This window comes from Mauremys reevesii, linkage group 1, assembly GCF_016161935.1.
Source record: "Mauremys reevesii isolate NIE-2019 linkage group 1, ASM1616193v1, whole genome shotgun sequence".
NCBI lineage: Eukaryota > Metazoa > Chordata > Testudines > Geoemydidae > Mauremys > Mauremys reevesii.
In genome coordinates, this window is record NC_052623.1 from 267,812,776 (window position 1) to 267,828,979 (window position 16,204).

General features: G+C 51.2%; 1 protein-coding gene across 3 annotated transcripts in view; it reads right to left on the reverse strand.

The window, feature by feature from the left end:
- The window catches only part of KCNJ4 (potassium inwardly rectifying channel subfamily J member 4), a 35,650-nt gene extending 24,473 nt beyond the window's left edge, over positions 1-11,177 (reverse strand). Inside the window, exons 1-3 of one of the 3 annotated variants that reach the window (XR_005592965.1) lie at positions 11,015-11,177; positions 5,940-6,043; positions 2,592-2,746 (exon numbers count right to left, since the gene is read on the reverse strand). The gene's annotated coding sequence lies outside the window, so the exon portion shown is untranslated. Of the gene's footprint in view, positions 1-2,591; positions 2,747-5,939; positions 6,044-11,014 lie in introns of those variants that run through there. The other 2 variants (XM_039520973.1, XM_039520972.1) reach the window with 2 other exon arrangements.
- Positions 11,178-16,204: the final 5,027 nt, after the last annotated feature.

Here is a 16,204-nt window from a genome sequence, read left to right on the forward strand (position 1 = left end):
GAGAGCTCCAGAGAGCACAGTTCGCTTAGCCCTTGGATGGAAGACCTCCAAGGCACCTCAGGTGATGCAGGAGCTGGTGTCAGTCAGTAGGGGGTGCTCTTCCCTCTGAGTCAGTACTGAACTCACACCAGCAGAGTGCTAGGAGCCTGCAGTGCAGCTGTAAACACCACCTTTCAAATGAGACATACTGTCAAACCACTATTTGTAGCCGTAAAGGTCCCATGACCCTTTCCCCAAGAGCTCTCGGTGCTGTCATAGTCCAATTCCAGTTTGGGTAATTGTATTCTTGCTGCCTCATATCCCCTCTGTAGCTTCAGTTATTGATGGTTGTTTTCCCCTCCTGAAAACTGTTGTGTTGTTGTGCACTGCTCCATCTCAGAGGCAGCTACGCTTCAGAGATCCCAGCCTAGGAGAGAAAGTGCTTTGGGACTCTTCAGGAGTCAAGGCACTAGAAATGTGAATGGCGAAATTATTTTGATGATCAGGCCCCGTCTTCTCTCAGAACAGCTCTCCAGGTGCTTCCTTCGCAGCAAGGCAACCAGGAAGGAAGGATGGGCTTGAGCTGGAGTGGGATTCAGGAGCTCTTGGCTATGCCACTAATTCCCTCTGTGACCTCGGGCAAGTCACTTCACCTCACTGTGCCTTAATGCCCCATTTCTAGCATGAAGACAATTCTTCCGAGACTCATGGGAGGGGATGAGAGGATAAAACCCTTTAGTACTCATGAGGCGCTCAGCTACTACAGTGATGGGGGCCATATAAAACCCCCTAGTAGAATGAGAAGACAACATTCTTTTTTTTTAAGGGGGAGAAGATGAATCTTCTGGTACCCTGTTCTCCCCCTCCCTGGACATGACTCCCCGCAAAATGCTGTCACTGCCAATCTGACCTCAGCCATAGGTCAGGAATGGTGGGTAAAGAAAGGATGAGACATGAACTCTTCACCCTCATCTCCCAAACAAGTGGCTGATTGTGCCTCCTCCGCCATTCTCTATAGACTTAGCATTGCAGGACACATGGACTATCACCAGCAGGGGGCATTATGTGTTTTCTAGAGAGAACTTCACTGACCCACAATGGAGACAGTCTTCATTTAAATACACCTGGTTCACTCTCACCCTCTCCAGCCAGGGTCGGCTGTACCCCACGCTGCCAGCAGCAAACTGCTGGGTGAGGCAGTGGATGGCTACCTCTCCCCATCCCCGCCACTCTGCCCCAGCTGCTTTCTTTAATAAGCAGCATAGAATATTTTAGCACCTATGGAAAAACCACCACAGACGGTGGTGGCAGCCGTTGCTAGGGAGATGCTCCCAAAAATAGCCCCACTCCGCCAACCTTTCCTGCTGCTGCTGTGGGGATGGGGGAAGCAGAGGGAGGGAGGGAGGGGGGAGGAGGACGTGGCGCTCCCTGGAATGTGAGCTAACACACGGCCTGGCCCAAACTGAAGTTAACAGCCACACATGTCAAAGTGGCTTCTGATTTTGGGTGCTGTAGCCAGGCTCCTCTTTGGCCATGTCAGGCTCTGGTGGAGGGGGTGGTTGGAGTATGTTTATCCTCCCTATAGGGAAACAGCCCTCTGCCTAAGAGAAGACTTTTCTCTGTGCTGCTCCATCCCTGTTTTCACTAGTTTTTTCTCCCTTCTCTCCCTCTAGCACCAGAAGAGGGGTATTAAAAGTGGCCCTGAATTGGACTCAGGTGTCTCTAATTAACCTGAAGTAACCTCTTTTCAGTTCATGGGGAAAAGAGCCTTCACCATTATAGGATGGATACACCTGTCTTCCAACCCTACCTCGGAGGCACCCATTTGTAGTATAACTTTTTCAAAGTCTGTGGCTGCTAGAACTGGATGAGTGCAGAGGGCTGTCCTCAGATCCACAAAATCTTCTTCAGCCACACCAGTTCATTATACTATATCTGGGCCTCTGGCCTTTATCAGATCTCTCAGAGGGTATGCCCTGGTGGCAAAGTGGGGAATGAATCACCTGTAATGCCCCTCTATTCCCAGGAATGTTCTCACCTGTTTCTTCCTGATCGGTCGAGACAAAATTTGTATTGTCTCTACCTTGTTCAGTTGGGGTTTCACTAAGCCTCTCCCCACAATGTACCGGAGGTATTTGGCTTCCACTACCAATATTGCATATTTGGATGGCTTAGTGGTGAGACTTGCTTTCCTCAGGGTATCCAGTACTGCTTCCACCTTTTCCAGATGTATCCCCCAGTTTTGGCTGCAAATGATCACATCATCCAAGTAAACAGCTGCATACTTGGCATGTGGGTATACTAGCTTATTGATGAGGCATTGGAAGGTTGCTGGAGCTCCATGTAATCCAAAAGGGAGGACCACGTTCTGGTATAGGCTTTCATAAGAAAGACAGTCTTCTCTTTGGCCACCTCTGCCAGAGGGATTTGCCAATATCCTTTCGTCAGGTTGACGGTAGACAAAAATATTGCTTTTCGCAACTGGTCTACTAGCCTGTGTATTTGAGGAATGAGTAAGCATTGAACTAGGACATTTTATTTAATTTTCGGAAGTCACTACAGAACCTCATGGTACCATCTGGTTTAGGTACCAGAACGACTGAACTGGGCCACTGACTATGGGACTCTTTGATGACTCCCAGTTCCAGCATCCTCAACTTCTGTACTGATCTTTTCGCCACAGGGATTTGGTATGGTTAATTCTTCACCTTTACTTCTGGATCCATGATGATATGGTGATGAGCTTCCATGGTTCTGCCTGGCTTCCCTGAGAACACATTGTGATTTCGCTTGATCATCTTGATGACTTCTGTACATTGTTTAGGGTTCAATTTGGGGCATATTTTACACATCCCTAAGGTTTATCTTCCTGAAGTGGTGTCTCTAGGGCAACCATATAAGCTCCTCTGTCTTGCCAGGGCTTTAACAGGTTGACGTGGTAGATTTGCTCCTGCTTTCAGTGATCAGTGTCAAATCTTATAGTCAACCTCCTCTCTGTTACTTTGTATGACCCCTGCCATCTGTCCAAGAGCTTACTTTCCGCAATGGGCATCAGCACCATTATCTAATCCCTTATCTGGCATTTCCAAACCTTCACTTGAAAATTATAATAGGCCTGTTGGGCCTTTTGTGCTCTCCCCTCCCCCACAACTTGCACTATGGGGGAGACTTCGGCTATTCTGTCCTGCATCTGCATCACATGTTCAATGACATCATTCCTTGACTAGTCTATTCCACCCAGTCATCCGTGGCAATGTTCAATATGCCCTGGGGATGGTTACCATATAGCAACACAAAGGGAGGAAATGCCTGTGGAAGCCTGGGAAACCTCCCTTATAGCAAACATCAGGTAAGGTAGCAAGTTATTCCAACTTTTTCCATCTTGACTCAGTATCTGAGATAAAATTTGGATTAACTCCTTTGCTATCCTCTTGGACATTGTGTTTCACAGGGGTACAGCTTCTGGGTACTGGGCAGCATAGTCCAGAATCACGAGCACAGCGAGATGACTTTGGGGTGATTTCTCCAGCAGACCTATCAGGCCCACTATCCTCTCAAATGGGACTTCAATAGTTAGTAGGGGTACTAAAAGGGCCCTTCCGTGAGGGTGTGGGCTGTGCAATTGGCATTTAGGGCAGGAGGTGCAATAGCATTGAACCTCCATATAGATTCCTGGCGAAAAAAATCTTCATGGGATTCTAGCCGGTGTTTTATCCACCCCCAAATGTCCCCTGAACAAGTGACTATGAGCTAAGTCTAATACGGCCTTTCTGGGTCCTCAGGGTACTACTAAAAGCTGCTGCAGTTCTTGGTCCTGTAGTCGGACTAGTCTATATAACAGGTCCTTTTTTTAAAATCACAAATTAAGGCCCTGGACCTTTGGGTTTCTCCTCTACTGGGACCCCACTTACCTCACTGAGTTCTTTTCTAATATTTCAGTATATAGTGTCATTGGCCTGGTCCTGCCCAAAATTCTTATACAAGGGAACAATATGTCCAAACTCAAGGGAGTCTATTTTATTTTCACCTCCAGGACTGGTCTCTGTGGAAGTTGGCCCAACCTCCAGTTCAACAACAGTCCAAGTTGCCTCCCCACAAGCTGAATGAGATCAGTTACCTACAAGCACCACCTTTTGATTCTGGGGTCTGCTCTCCTTTCTCATTTAGTCTTCCAGGATTTACCAGATGCTGAAAACACATCTGGGGCTGATTCAGAGAAGATGGAAGGTGGTCTATTTACTGGAGTCATGATATCAGCAGCGGGCTACTACTTTCCCCTCAATCCATCTACTGGGAGTAGATTTCCAGACCCTGGGAAGTCTCATCCTACAAGCATGTGGTATAGAAGTTTAGGAATTACAACCGCTGTCTGACTAGCTGTACTTCCCTGAACCTCTATTTGTATAGGAATGGATGGGTAATAACTAATTGTCCCGTGTATGCAGGTTATTCCTGTGTGTTTGACCTGAGACACTGGTGTGACGAAGTGGGGGATTTTCTTGATTTTCCTTGTTTTTGGGACCTCAGCCAATGGCCTGGGGGATGGATACCCCAGCAACTGGTGACCTGGTGATCCGGATGCCCAGCTTAGGAGTCACAGCCAGTTCTGGCCAGTGGGAGGACAATGGGCTGTGAAGAGAGGACCCTGGTGACCTAACGAGCTGGTTCCAACCAGAGGAGGCCAGAGGACAGAAGAGGGGAGAGGCAGCCCAGGCAACCCTGCTTCCCAGCTCGGCATCTGATATCACCAGCCCCAAGCCCCGTCTCTGTCCATTGTCTTCTCTCCGGGTAAACAGGGTCACCTGGGCCTCCGCTCCCTTCTTCTGTCCTCTGGCCCTCTCTGGCTGGAACCGGCTCATTAGGTCACCTGGGTCCTCTCTTCACAGCCCATTGTCCTCCCACTGGCCAGAACCAGCTGCGACTCCTGAGCTGGGCCTCTGGGTCATCGGGTCACCAGTTGCTGGGGTCCCCATCCTCCAGGCCATTGTCTGGGATCCCAAGTTCCCTCACCGGTCTTCTGTAATAACAAACTCCCTCTCCCCTCAGCTTGTCAAACCAGTAACACCCAGGGAAACTGAGTCCCACCCCCTCTGCATGCAAGCCATTGGAAAAATAAGGAAAACCAAGAAAATCCCCCACTTCATCACATCTCTCCCCCCTTTGAACTGGGAAGCAGGGAGGCTCTGGGCTGGAGAGAGGGAGCAGGCAGAGCCCACCTGGATGCAGGGGAGACTTGGATGTGCTGTGCTGAGGGAGGCCAGGCCTGAGGGCTGAGAGAGTTTCCTGTGCTGTGTTCAACCCTCAATAAACCCTCCTGTTTTACGCTGGCTGAGAGTCACTCTGGTCTAGAGAACAGGGTTGCATCATCCCCTTCGGGGCGTGGAGGCCCCAGGGGTCCAGAGTGAGTGGACTCCCTGAGGGGGCTCACGGCGAGAAACAGGTGTGCTAAGGCTCAGAGAGGTGCAGCTCCAGGAGTTGGGGGGGCTTAACCCCGAGAGAGAGTTGACCCCCAGGAGAAGGGCTGTCGCACTGGAAGGGGCACCCCCCACGGACCGCACGGGGCCAAGAGTGAGCACGATCTGTGAGTCCATGACAATTGGTTCCATCCCACCAATTGCCCAGACTAATGTGGCTGCATTTCCTGAGTCCACTAAATTAACACTACACCATTCATCCTGACTGGCCACGTATATCTACATGGAGTCATAGCTACACCTACAAGAGTGATTAATCCACATAGATGCTCACTATCCCCCAAGTTGCACTGCATGAGCTCCTCATAGTTTGGATATTGAACAGCTATATGCCCTAGTTCCCCATAAGCATGACACATATATGTAGTCCTGGATATCCCCCCTATTCTTTGGGCTACTGGGCCTTATCCCACAGCCCTCTTTCCCCCGTTCCCCAAGTCCCTTCAGACCCCTCTTCAGCATCCCTTCTCCCCAGTATAGTCCTACCTGAACTCTCAGAGGTACGGACCTTCAGGACTGGGGCTGGATCCTGGTCTGGTGCATCTCTTCTCTGGTAGTCCGAGAAAACGCTCTGGACATTAAATGTCTCTCTGTGAGGGTGACCAAACCATCATAAGAGGAAGGGTCATTTCAGCAAACCCACCCTCACAGATCTGGGGGCAGGTCCTCTCAGGAATCTGTCCAAAACCAACTGTTCTATTATCTTTTCCACAGTGTGTGTCTCGGGACTCAGCTACTTCTGTGTTAGATGGATCAGGTAGATCAGTTGCACTATTGGTGCTTTTGTTCTCCTGGAACCTCCACTCATGGAATCTCTGGGCCCTTATGACTGTAGTCACTCTGGGTCTCCCCAGGACCGCAGTTTCCAACTGCGTGTAGTCTTTAGCAGTTTGCACTGCCATATCATAGTAGGCCGCCTGGGCCTCTCCACACAGGAAGGAAGCGAGGATACTTGCCCACTGGTCTCAGGGCCAGGACTCACATAGGGCTGTTCTTTCAAACGCGAGAAGATAAAACCTCAACATCTACTCTGCCATCATCTTTTGTAGGTAACTGCTGGCCTTTAAGGATTGTGTTCCATTGTGGCCACCTCTCAGAGCAGGCAGGGCTTTCAATTATCTCACTACTTCCTGTAGGGTGGCTCACTCCTGTACCACTGGGTTCATCAGCAGTTGAGTCGTTTCTTGTATTTGTACAGACTCCTGCTGAGTGGCCATCTGGACTCTAGTAGCCTCTTATTGTGCCATAGTGGTCTGCAACAACACCCTCACCACGTGGTCCATGCTCAGGAATGATCTACCTTGTCCCCGGGGTACTTTGCTCCATCAAATCCCACCTCTAACACTTCTTTTGCCCCATCGGCCTCAATGTTTCTCCCACTGGCAGCGGGGCTGGAGTAAATCAGTCCTACTCTGGAGGTTTTTAATTCTTAACTTTGGTTTAGTCAAAGTATTTAAAGGTGGGCCCCAGGGTAGGCCCGAGCAGTTCTCTTATGCAAAAATATCCACAACACAAAAGAAATCTCTCCTTGCCTCCACCAGAGCATTGATTTATTAATGCTGGCATCTGGTCACTAGCCCCTCCCCAAACAGAAAGAAACTCAGTCTTTCCTCTATTGGGAGAAGAGCAGCCCTCCAGCTAGGAGAAGCCTTTTCTCCCTGCAGCAACTTGTTTCTTGTTTCTTCCTCTTCCTCCTTCTCTCTCTCTCTCATTGGAAGAGGGAGGTTTTAAAAGGTCCCCAGCAGCCCTTAATTGGACACAGGTGTCTCTAATTAACCTGAGGTAACCTCTTTTCAGTTAATAGGGAAAAATGTCTTTAGCCTTCTAGCACAGATACACCTGCCTTCCACCACTCCCTTCCAGCTCTTGTCACAGTGCCAAAACATGACACACCATGGTTCTGAGTTTCAGAGAGGTCAACTGAAGTCAATGGGAGATGTGTGTGCACAGCATCCCGGAGAAAAATCAGGCCTTAAATGTCTGAAGTTGGGCATCCTTCTTTTTGGCCTAGACAGCAGTAGACTGGGCCATCCCACCGTCATGCTCTATGCTAGGAAGAAGGCTTAATCACTGGAGTTTCTCCCTTGCACTTTCCCCTGCTCCGTTATTGTGCTCTCCAGTCTTGGCCTGTTCCTCATATACATCAGGTCAGCTCTTGCCTGACAGGGTTACAATATTAGTGAGACAAGGTGGGTGAGGTAATATCCTTTATTGGATCAATTTCTGTGAAGCTTTTGAGCTTACACAGAGCTCTTCCTCAGGTCTCTCTAATATTCTGATGCCAACATGGCTACAACAAACACTGCATACAACAACGGGGGGCCAGGAGGGGAAGGTTTACAGTATGGAATTTCCAGTGCCATGTGAACCACCCATTCAGGGAGGCTAGCCTCCAACCCTTCCCCTTCCACCCCCCTCCCCTGCTGGAGCCCTGAGCCCCCCACTGCAGCCGCTGCTCCACCCGAGCCCCGTAGCACCAGGCGGATGGCCCAAGCAATGGTCCCAGCCACCTTGAGTCCCGGGCTGCAGCCCGGCCCACCCTAACTCCAGCCCTAGCCCCCACCCACTTCAGGGAAGAGGAGCAGCCTGGGCTGGGGCCACAGGGAAACAGCAGGAAGGGGCCTCGAGCAGAGTGTGGCCAGGGCCACATCTGGCTGTCTGGGGAGTTTTAGCCTGCGGGAGAACAGCAGCCTGGGGAGGGGGAATACCATGTGCTGTGGGAGCAGGGCAGGAAGGAAGCTACTAGTTGCTTGAAGTATCAACCAGTCTTAGCTTTTTCTCCTAGAGAGGAGGGTCACATTGTCTTTGCCCAAAACCCAGTTATACCAGCTCCGTATCAGGCCATGATGATTGGGGAATTTGTCTATGCAGCTTACGACTTCTGGTCGATACTATGAAGTTATCATGAAGTGCTACTAGCAAAACTGCTGTATCCTGAATGCTTTCCCCAGACCTGAAGAAGAGCTCTGTGGAGCTCGAAAGCATGTCTCCTTCACCAAAAGCAGTTGCGCCAATAAAAGATATTACCTCACCCACCTTGTCTCTCTGTACATGTATCTGCCATGTCTTCCCAGCCCGAAAAGCATGTTTCCCCCAGACTGAGAACAATAGGAAGGTACTTAACTTTTAACAATGTACTTTAATAACAATAGGTATGCTACAAAGTAGCTTCCTTCTTTGAAAAGCAATTTTATATTATCCCTTTTGTGTGTGGGGGTGGGGTTGGGGGGGTGGAAAGTTACCCAACAGACAGAACAAAGGAATCCAGAAGTTGGAAAGTTGAGGGTTAAATAGAAAGCCACACAGGATCAGAAGTGAAGAAGGAAGGGGCCAGTTTAGTCAAGGACAAAGAACACAAGGTGGGGGAAGGATACTCCATGTTCCAGCCTGCAAGCCATGCCCTGAACTAGAAGGCTCTGACGTTGGGATGGGGACTGGAGTTCTGCAAGTGGGTGTATCCAGTTTTGGGCCCCACACTACAAGAAGGATGTGGAAAAATTGGAAAGAGTCCAGCGGAGGGCAACAATAATGATTAGGGGGCTGAAGCACATGACTTTTGAGGAGAGGCTGAGGAAACTGGGATTGTTTAGTCTGCAGAAGAGAAGAATGAGGGGGGATTTGATAGCTGCTTTCAGCTACCTGAAAGGAGGTTCCAAAGAGGATGGATCTAGACTTTTCTCAGTGGTACCAGATGACAGAACAAGGAGTAAAGGTCTCAAGTTGCAGTCGGGGAGGTTTAGGTTGGGTTTGAGGAAAAACTTTTTCACTAGGAGGTTGGTGAAGCACTGGAATGGGTTACCTAGAGAGGTGGGATGGAATCTCCTTCCTTAGAGGTTTTTAAGGTCAGGCTTGACAAAGCCCTGGCTGGGATGCTTTAGTTGGGGATTGGTCCTGCTTTAAGCAGGGGATTGGACTAGATGACCTCCTGAGGTCCCTTCCAACCCTGATATTCTATGATTCTATGTAAATATACAGTTGTCTAGGGGTATGTCTACACTGCACTTAAACCCTGGTTTTGAACTCAGGCTCAAGCCTAACCGCCTTTCTGTCTACACACACATCATGCTAATCCAGGTCTTGGACCCAGGGTCTTAGAATCCCACAAGAGTGGAGGGTCTGAGCCTGAGTCAAGCCAGGATTCAAACCCTATTGCTTTGCAGTGTAGCCACAGCCCCATAGCATCTGCCAAGATCAGGTAACAATGCCAGCCTGAGACATGGTGATCTGCTCATGGGGCTGAATTCACACAAGGCAGCGACCACCTTAACTCCTCCACCTTCTGGCATCAGAGTGTCAGCAGCATGTACAACCCAGAAATGGGAAAAGGTGGGCAAGGGGAATGGGGCAGCATGTTGGGACATGCCCATTTCACCAGGGCAAGAGACACTCCCTAGAGCTAGCCCCTTGGCTGGCTGAGGTTTTGGCAATGGAGATCAAGCAGGAGACTGGAGCCAGGCTCCATTTTTTCCCTGTTGAAAGGATTAAAAATCCCTCCATTCTCCTTTCAACCCTTGGGGGTTCTGGTGGTGGTTGGCTGAGGGGAGCTTACCAAGGTTTTGCACCAGCTCAGCCAGTGTGGCGGGGTTGGCTTTCAGAATAGGCACAGACCAAAAGAAAATGGAGGTGGGTGATCAGGGTGAGGAGATAGACTGCCTGGTTAAGTGGGGAGGCACAGCATCCTTGCTCTGGTGGGTGTGGCAGGAAGGAGAGGGTAAAGCAGGGGTGGGCAAACTATGGCCCGTGGACCAGATCCAGCCCATCAGGGCTTTGGATCCGGCCTGTGGGATTGCCACCCCTGTGGCGCCGCAGGGCTAAGGCAGGCTCCCTACCTGCCCTGGCCCCACACCGCTCCTGGAAATGGCTGGCACCATGTCCCTGTGACCCCTGAAGGGAGCAGGGGGCAGAGGGCTCAGCGCACTGCCCCCGCCTGCAGGAACCGCCCCCTGCAGCTCCCATTGGCTGGGATTGGGGAACTGCGGCCAGTGGGAGCTTCAGGAGAGGTACCCGCAGGCGAAGGCAGCATGCAGAGCCCTCTGCTCTCCCCCCACCCCGCCCAGGGGCCGCAGGGATGTGGTGCCGGCCGCTTCCAGGAGCGGTGCAGGGCCAGGGCAGGCAGGCAGGGAACCCACCTTAGCGCTGCTGCCACCCTGGAGCTACTCAAGTTAAGCAGCGCCAGGCCAGAGCCCACACCTTGAACCCCTCCTACACCCCAGCTCCCTGCCCTGAGCCTCCTGCAACACTCCATGCCCCTCCTGCATACCAACCCCCTGCCCTGAACCCCCTTGTACACCCCACACCTCCTCCTGCACCTCAACCCCCTGCCCCAGCCCTGCATTCATGGCCTGCATGCAATTTCCCCACCCAGATGTGGTCCTCGGGCCAAAAAGTTTGCTCACCCCTGGGGTAGAGGGTATGTCTACACTGCAACAAAAGGTGTGCTCTCAACTTGGGTTAGTTACTTAACTCGGCTTAAAACAGCAGTGTAGACATAGCTTTCAACCCCAGCCTTCCCTCTGGGCTTTAACTCGAGCTGCAAACCTGAGTTAGCAACACCCCCTTACCATGTCATGGAATGGATCTGATAAGGAAAGGGCCTGTGATGAAAAACTGTTCTCCAAAAAGTTATTACCCTCACCCCAGGAGGAGGGGAAAACAAGGCCCCAAAACTAGCAAATGGAGAGAAAATAAATAGAATCCAAAAAACTTCCAGTTTCAACTGCCAAATCCCAGCTTCCTCTCCTCCTTGTCACCCTGGCGACATGGCTTGCAGTCACCATGGAAACCTGAGGCATGGAGAGAGAGCATCACAGTGAAAGACAGTGGCAGTGTCTTGGATTATTTTGGGAGGCAGGGAGACACCTGGTGTGAGGCTTTCAAGCTTATTTAGTGGCAGGGAAGGAGGTGGGGGGGGAGAAGAAGTTTATTTTTAGGTGTTCCCACTTCATGTGCCAATTTTCTTTTTTTAAGAGTTCCAAGTTTGGATGCCTCTTCCCCCTCCTCCAGGCCCTTCCTCCCTCACCTCCTCTCTCAGGCGCCTTGGTGGCACAGGGATCCCACAGCTGACAATCAGAGCTCCCCTTGCTCACTTCCCAGCCTGCTCCTTTGCATCAAGGCTCAGCCAGTGACAGAGAAGAATGGATGTGGTGTCACCGTCAAGGCTTCTCCTCACGTGCCCCGGGCATCCCTGCCAAAATGCCACACAGAGGCCATGATGCCCAGTCAGTGCGACATCCATGGAATCCCTCCGACTGGCCCTTCCGTGCCAGCCCCACAAAGTCAGCAGGGTGCTCAGCCCCAGCAACGGACAGAACTCACCTTTTGGGTGGGGGAGTGTCACATGGGACCACCAGCTCCTGTGAAGTCAGAGGTTAAAAAGAACGAGCCTCTGCCACAGGCAATGGCATTACCATTTCCCTGCTGCTTACTACAGTGAAGCTGCACCTTGTAGGAGGAGCAGGTGTATTAAAGGAGCATCAAAACAGGGGGGGAACCACCAACAGCTCTTAAAAACAGCAAGACTGAGTTGGTATCAGGCTGGGATGAAACATGGCACCTCTTGAGACAGGGACAATTGATCACTATTCCATTGCCCTTGTCCTGGTTAATTTATTTATAGGCATCTGCTGCCCTCATCTCACTGTAGTAGGAGAGCGCCCTATGAGACTAGAGCTAGATCATGGCCCTCTGAAGGAAGAAAAAATGGCTACTCACCTTTCTGTAACTGTTGCTCTTCGAGATGTGTTGCTCATGTCTATTCCAGTTAGGTGTGTGTGTGTGCGCCGTGTGCACGGATGTTGGAAACCTTTTCCCTAGCAGCTACCCATCAGGCCGGCTTGTGAGCCCCCTGGAGTGGTGCCAATATGACGTTCTATATAAGACCCAGTCGGCCCGAACCCCCCTTCAGTTCCTTCTTGCCAGCTACTTCGACAGAGGGGAAGGTGGGTGGGAATGGAATAGACACGAGCAACACATCTTGAAGAACAACAGTTACAGAAAGGTAAGTGACCGTTTTTTCTTCTTCGAGTGATTGCTGATATCAATTCCAGTTAGGTGACTCCCAAGCCTTACCTCAGAGGTGGGGTCAGAGTCAAGGAACCGCAGATTGGAAGATCACTCTGCCAAAGGCTGCATCATCCCGAGACTGCTGGACAATGGCATAGTGGGATGTAAAGGTGTGAACTGAGGCCCACGTGGCAGCCCTGCAGATTTCCTGGAGAGTAACGTGTGCCAGGAAGGCAGCTGATGACACCTGAGCTCTCGTGGAGTGAGCCATAACAGCAGGCGGCGGGACGTTTGCCAGGTTATACAAGCACGAATACACCCAGTGATCCACGAAGACATTCGTTGAGAGGAAACCGGGGCACCTTTCATCTGCTCTGCAATGGCAACAAACAACTGGGTTGTTTTATGAAAGGGCTTAGTTCGGTCTATATAGAAGGCGAGTGCCCTTCTAACGTCAAGAGAGTGGAGGCGCTGTTCACGAAGGTCAGCATGCGGTTTTGGGTAGAAAACTGGTAGGAAGATATCCTGGCTCACATGGAAATGGGACACCACTTTTGGTAGGAAGGCCGGGTGAGGTCTTAGTTGAACTTTATCTTTATGAAAGACAGTATAGGGTGGCTCACACATGAGAGCCTGTAGTTCGGACACCTGACGTGCGGAAGTGATGGCCACTAGGAAGGCAACCTTCCAGGAGAGGTAGAGAAGTGAGCAGGCCAGTGGCTCAAAAGGAGGGCCCATAAGGCAAGAAAGGATCAAGTTAAGGTCCTATGCAGGCACGGGTGGCTTCGTTGGAGGATGGATTTTCTCTAGGCCTTTGAGGAAACACCGCATGACTGGGTGTACAAACACGGAGCGCCCAGCCATACCTGGGTAAAACGCAGAGATGGCCACGAGGTGGACCTTAAGGGATCCGAAGGCTAGATGCTGGTCCTTTAGGAACATCAGGTAGTCCAAGATGCACGGAATTGGAACCTGAAGTGGGGGCACCTGCCGCTGAGTGCACCAGCTGGAAAACCTTTTCCACTTGGCTTCGTAGGTAAGCCTAGTTGACGGCTTGCAGCTTTCAAGAAGCACCCGCCTTATCGAGTCCGAACAGGTGCGTTCAGCTTGGTTTAGCCACGGATTCTCCAGGCTGTGAGGTGGAGTGACTGAAGGTCCGGGTGCAGGAGACGACCATGGTTCTGAGAGATGAGGTCGGCCCTGAGAGGGAGATGCAGGGGAGCCTGGATTGACAGGTCCAGCAGGACCGGGTACTAACACTGACGTGGCCAGGCAGGGCTACCAGAATGACATCTGCCTTGTCCCGGCAGACCTTGATGAGCACCTTGTGCACCAACAGGAATGGAGGGAAGGCATAAAGCAGCTGACCCAACCACATGACATGGAAGGCGTCTGCTATCGAGCCTGGACTGTGGCCCTGGAAGGAACAGAAGGCTGGGCACTTCCTGTTGGTCCGCGAAGTGAACAAGTTGACTCGGGGAAACCTCCAGGTGCAGAAAATGGAATGAATGATATCCAGATGTATCGACCATTCGTGAGTGAGAAAACGCCTGCTCAGGCTGTCCGCCAGAACGTTCTGGACACCTGGCAGGTCTCAGGCCTGAAGGTTGATGGAGTGGGCTAAGCAGAAGTCCCACAGAAGGAGGGCTTCTTGGCAGAGCGGCGAAGACCAGGCTCTGCCTTGCTTGTTCAGGTAGAACATGGCTGTGGTGTCGTCCGTTAGGACTGCTATGCAGTGGCCCTGCAAGTGGAGGAGAAAGGCTTGGCACGCAAGGTGAATCATCCTGAGCTCTTTGATGTTGATGTGCAATGACAGCTCGCTTTCATGCCATAAGCCCTGCATTGTCAGGTTCCCGAGGTAGGCCCCCCAACCCAGGGCAGATGCGCCTGTGACCAGGGTAAGGGTGGATTGGGGGGGATGGAATGGGACCCCGGCACCCACCATCCGAGGATCCAGCCACCATTGTAGGGAGTCGAATGTGCACTTCAGGACCATGAGGACCATTTCCAGACTGTCGCATCCAGGTTGGTAGGCTGAAGCCAACCACGTCTGTAGCGGCCTGAGTCTTAGTCTGCCGTGCTGCACTATGTAGATACAGGACACCTTGTGACCCAGCAACCTCAGGCACTGCCTTGCTGTAGTGGTGGGAAACTTGCAGAGGCTGGTAACTATGCCTGCTATAGCCAGGTGCCGTGCTTCCGGAAGGAAAGCCCTCGCTTGGTTTGCATCCAGAACTGCACCTATGAACTCTGTTTTTTGAGTGGGTGCAAGGACGGATTTGATGACGTTTACCATGATACCCAAGCGAGTGAACGTGTCCATGACTAGATGTACCTGAGACTGGACATGATGGTGAGACTGGCCCTGTATAAGCCAGTCGTTGAGGTACGGGAAGACGTGCACCTGGTGTCGGCGAAGAAAGGCTGCCATGACCGCCATGCACTTGGTAAAGATGCGAGGGGCTGTGCACAAGCCGAACGGGAGGGCTGTGAACTGACAGTGCATCTTGCTCACCACAAAGCGGAGGAAACATCTGTGAGACGGAGTAATTGAAATGTGAAAGTACGCGTCTTTCATATCAACGGCAGCATACCAGTCTCCCGGATCCAGAGAGGGAATGATAGTGGCTAAGGAGACCATATGGAACTTCAGGTTGACGATGTACTTATTGAGCTCCCTGAGGTCCAGAATAGGTCTTAGGCCTCCCTTTCTCTTGGGGACAAGGAAATAGTGGGAATAGAAACCCTTGCCCCTGAGCTCCTGAGGAACTTCCTCCACTGCCCCTATTAACAACAATCAAGATAAGAGAAGCTAGGGATAAGTGGAGCACTTGATGAGACAAGAGACCACTGTTCCAACAACTGTCATGGGCGGTGAGAAGGAACTGAAGGGGGGTTGGGGCGGAAGGGTCTTATATAGAATGTCATATTGGCGCCACTCCAGGGGGCTCCCCAGCCGGCCCGACGGGTAGCTGCTAGGGAAAAAGTTTCCGACATCCATGCACACAGCACATGCACACACCTAACTGGAATTGATATGAGCAATCACTCGAAGAAGAACTTGCCTATTCAGCTGATTTCCAGTATGGAAGCAGGGTAGTTGACTCCGTCTGTCTGAGGTGTCTTGTGCTACGGCTTTTGGAGGCAATACAAGCTTTGACCAGGTATGTCATACGGCATGATTTAAAGGTAGAGATATTCAAGCTCAGTATGATGCCCTACAGAAATAAGTCTCATAAATGTAGGCCTTCCACTGAGAATGCCCTGCTTCCCCCATCACAAGCTCCAGCAAGGTTTCTGTCGACCAAAATGAACCCGCAGAATATAGCAGAGCAGGTGGAGAGGAAGTCATCGAAAAAACAGGGCCTAAGAGAAAGGACTTTGAAATGGACCCAGAATTTGGCGCCACCTCAGGTTGCGAAGGTCTGATAGGAGGAAGGCCCCATGCCTTTAGCGTCAGCCCAAGATGGAGTGCATTACAATGGGGGAGACAATGCATGAGTCACCGTTGCTAGTCTGCATTGGACTGGAATAGGCAAAGCGATTCAGCTATCAGAGGTGATACAGGCACTTCTTGCCATTGCTGAGCATTTGGAAGAAGCGTGGAGATGAGCAGGACCCTGAAACCCCATAATGATTTCACCAGAGGTCAACCATTGTCAATGCAGGAATGAGGTCACCTTTTTAGCCAGATCCACAGTGTTTCCCCTTTCCAATGACATCATTTCCACCTTGCCTGAGTCAGCATT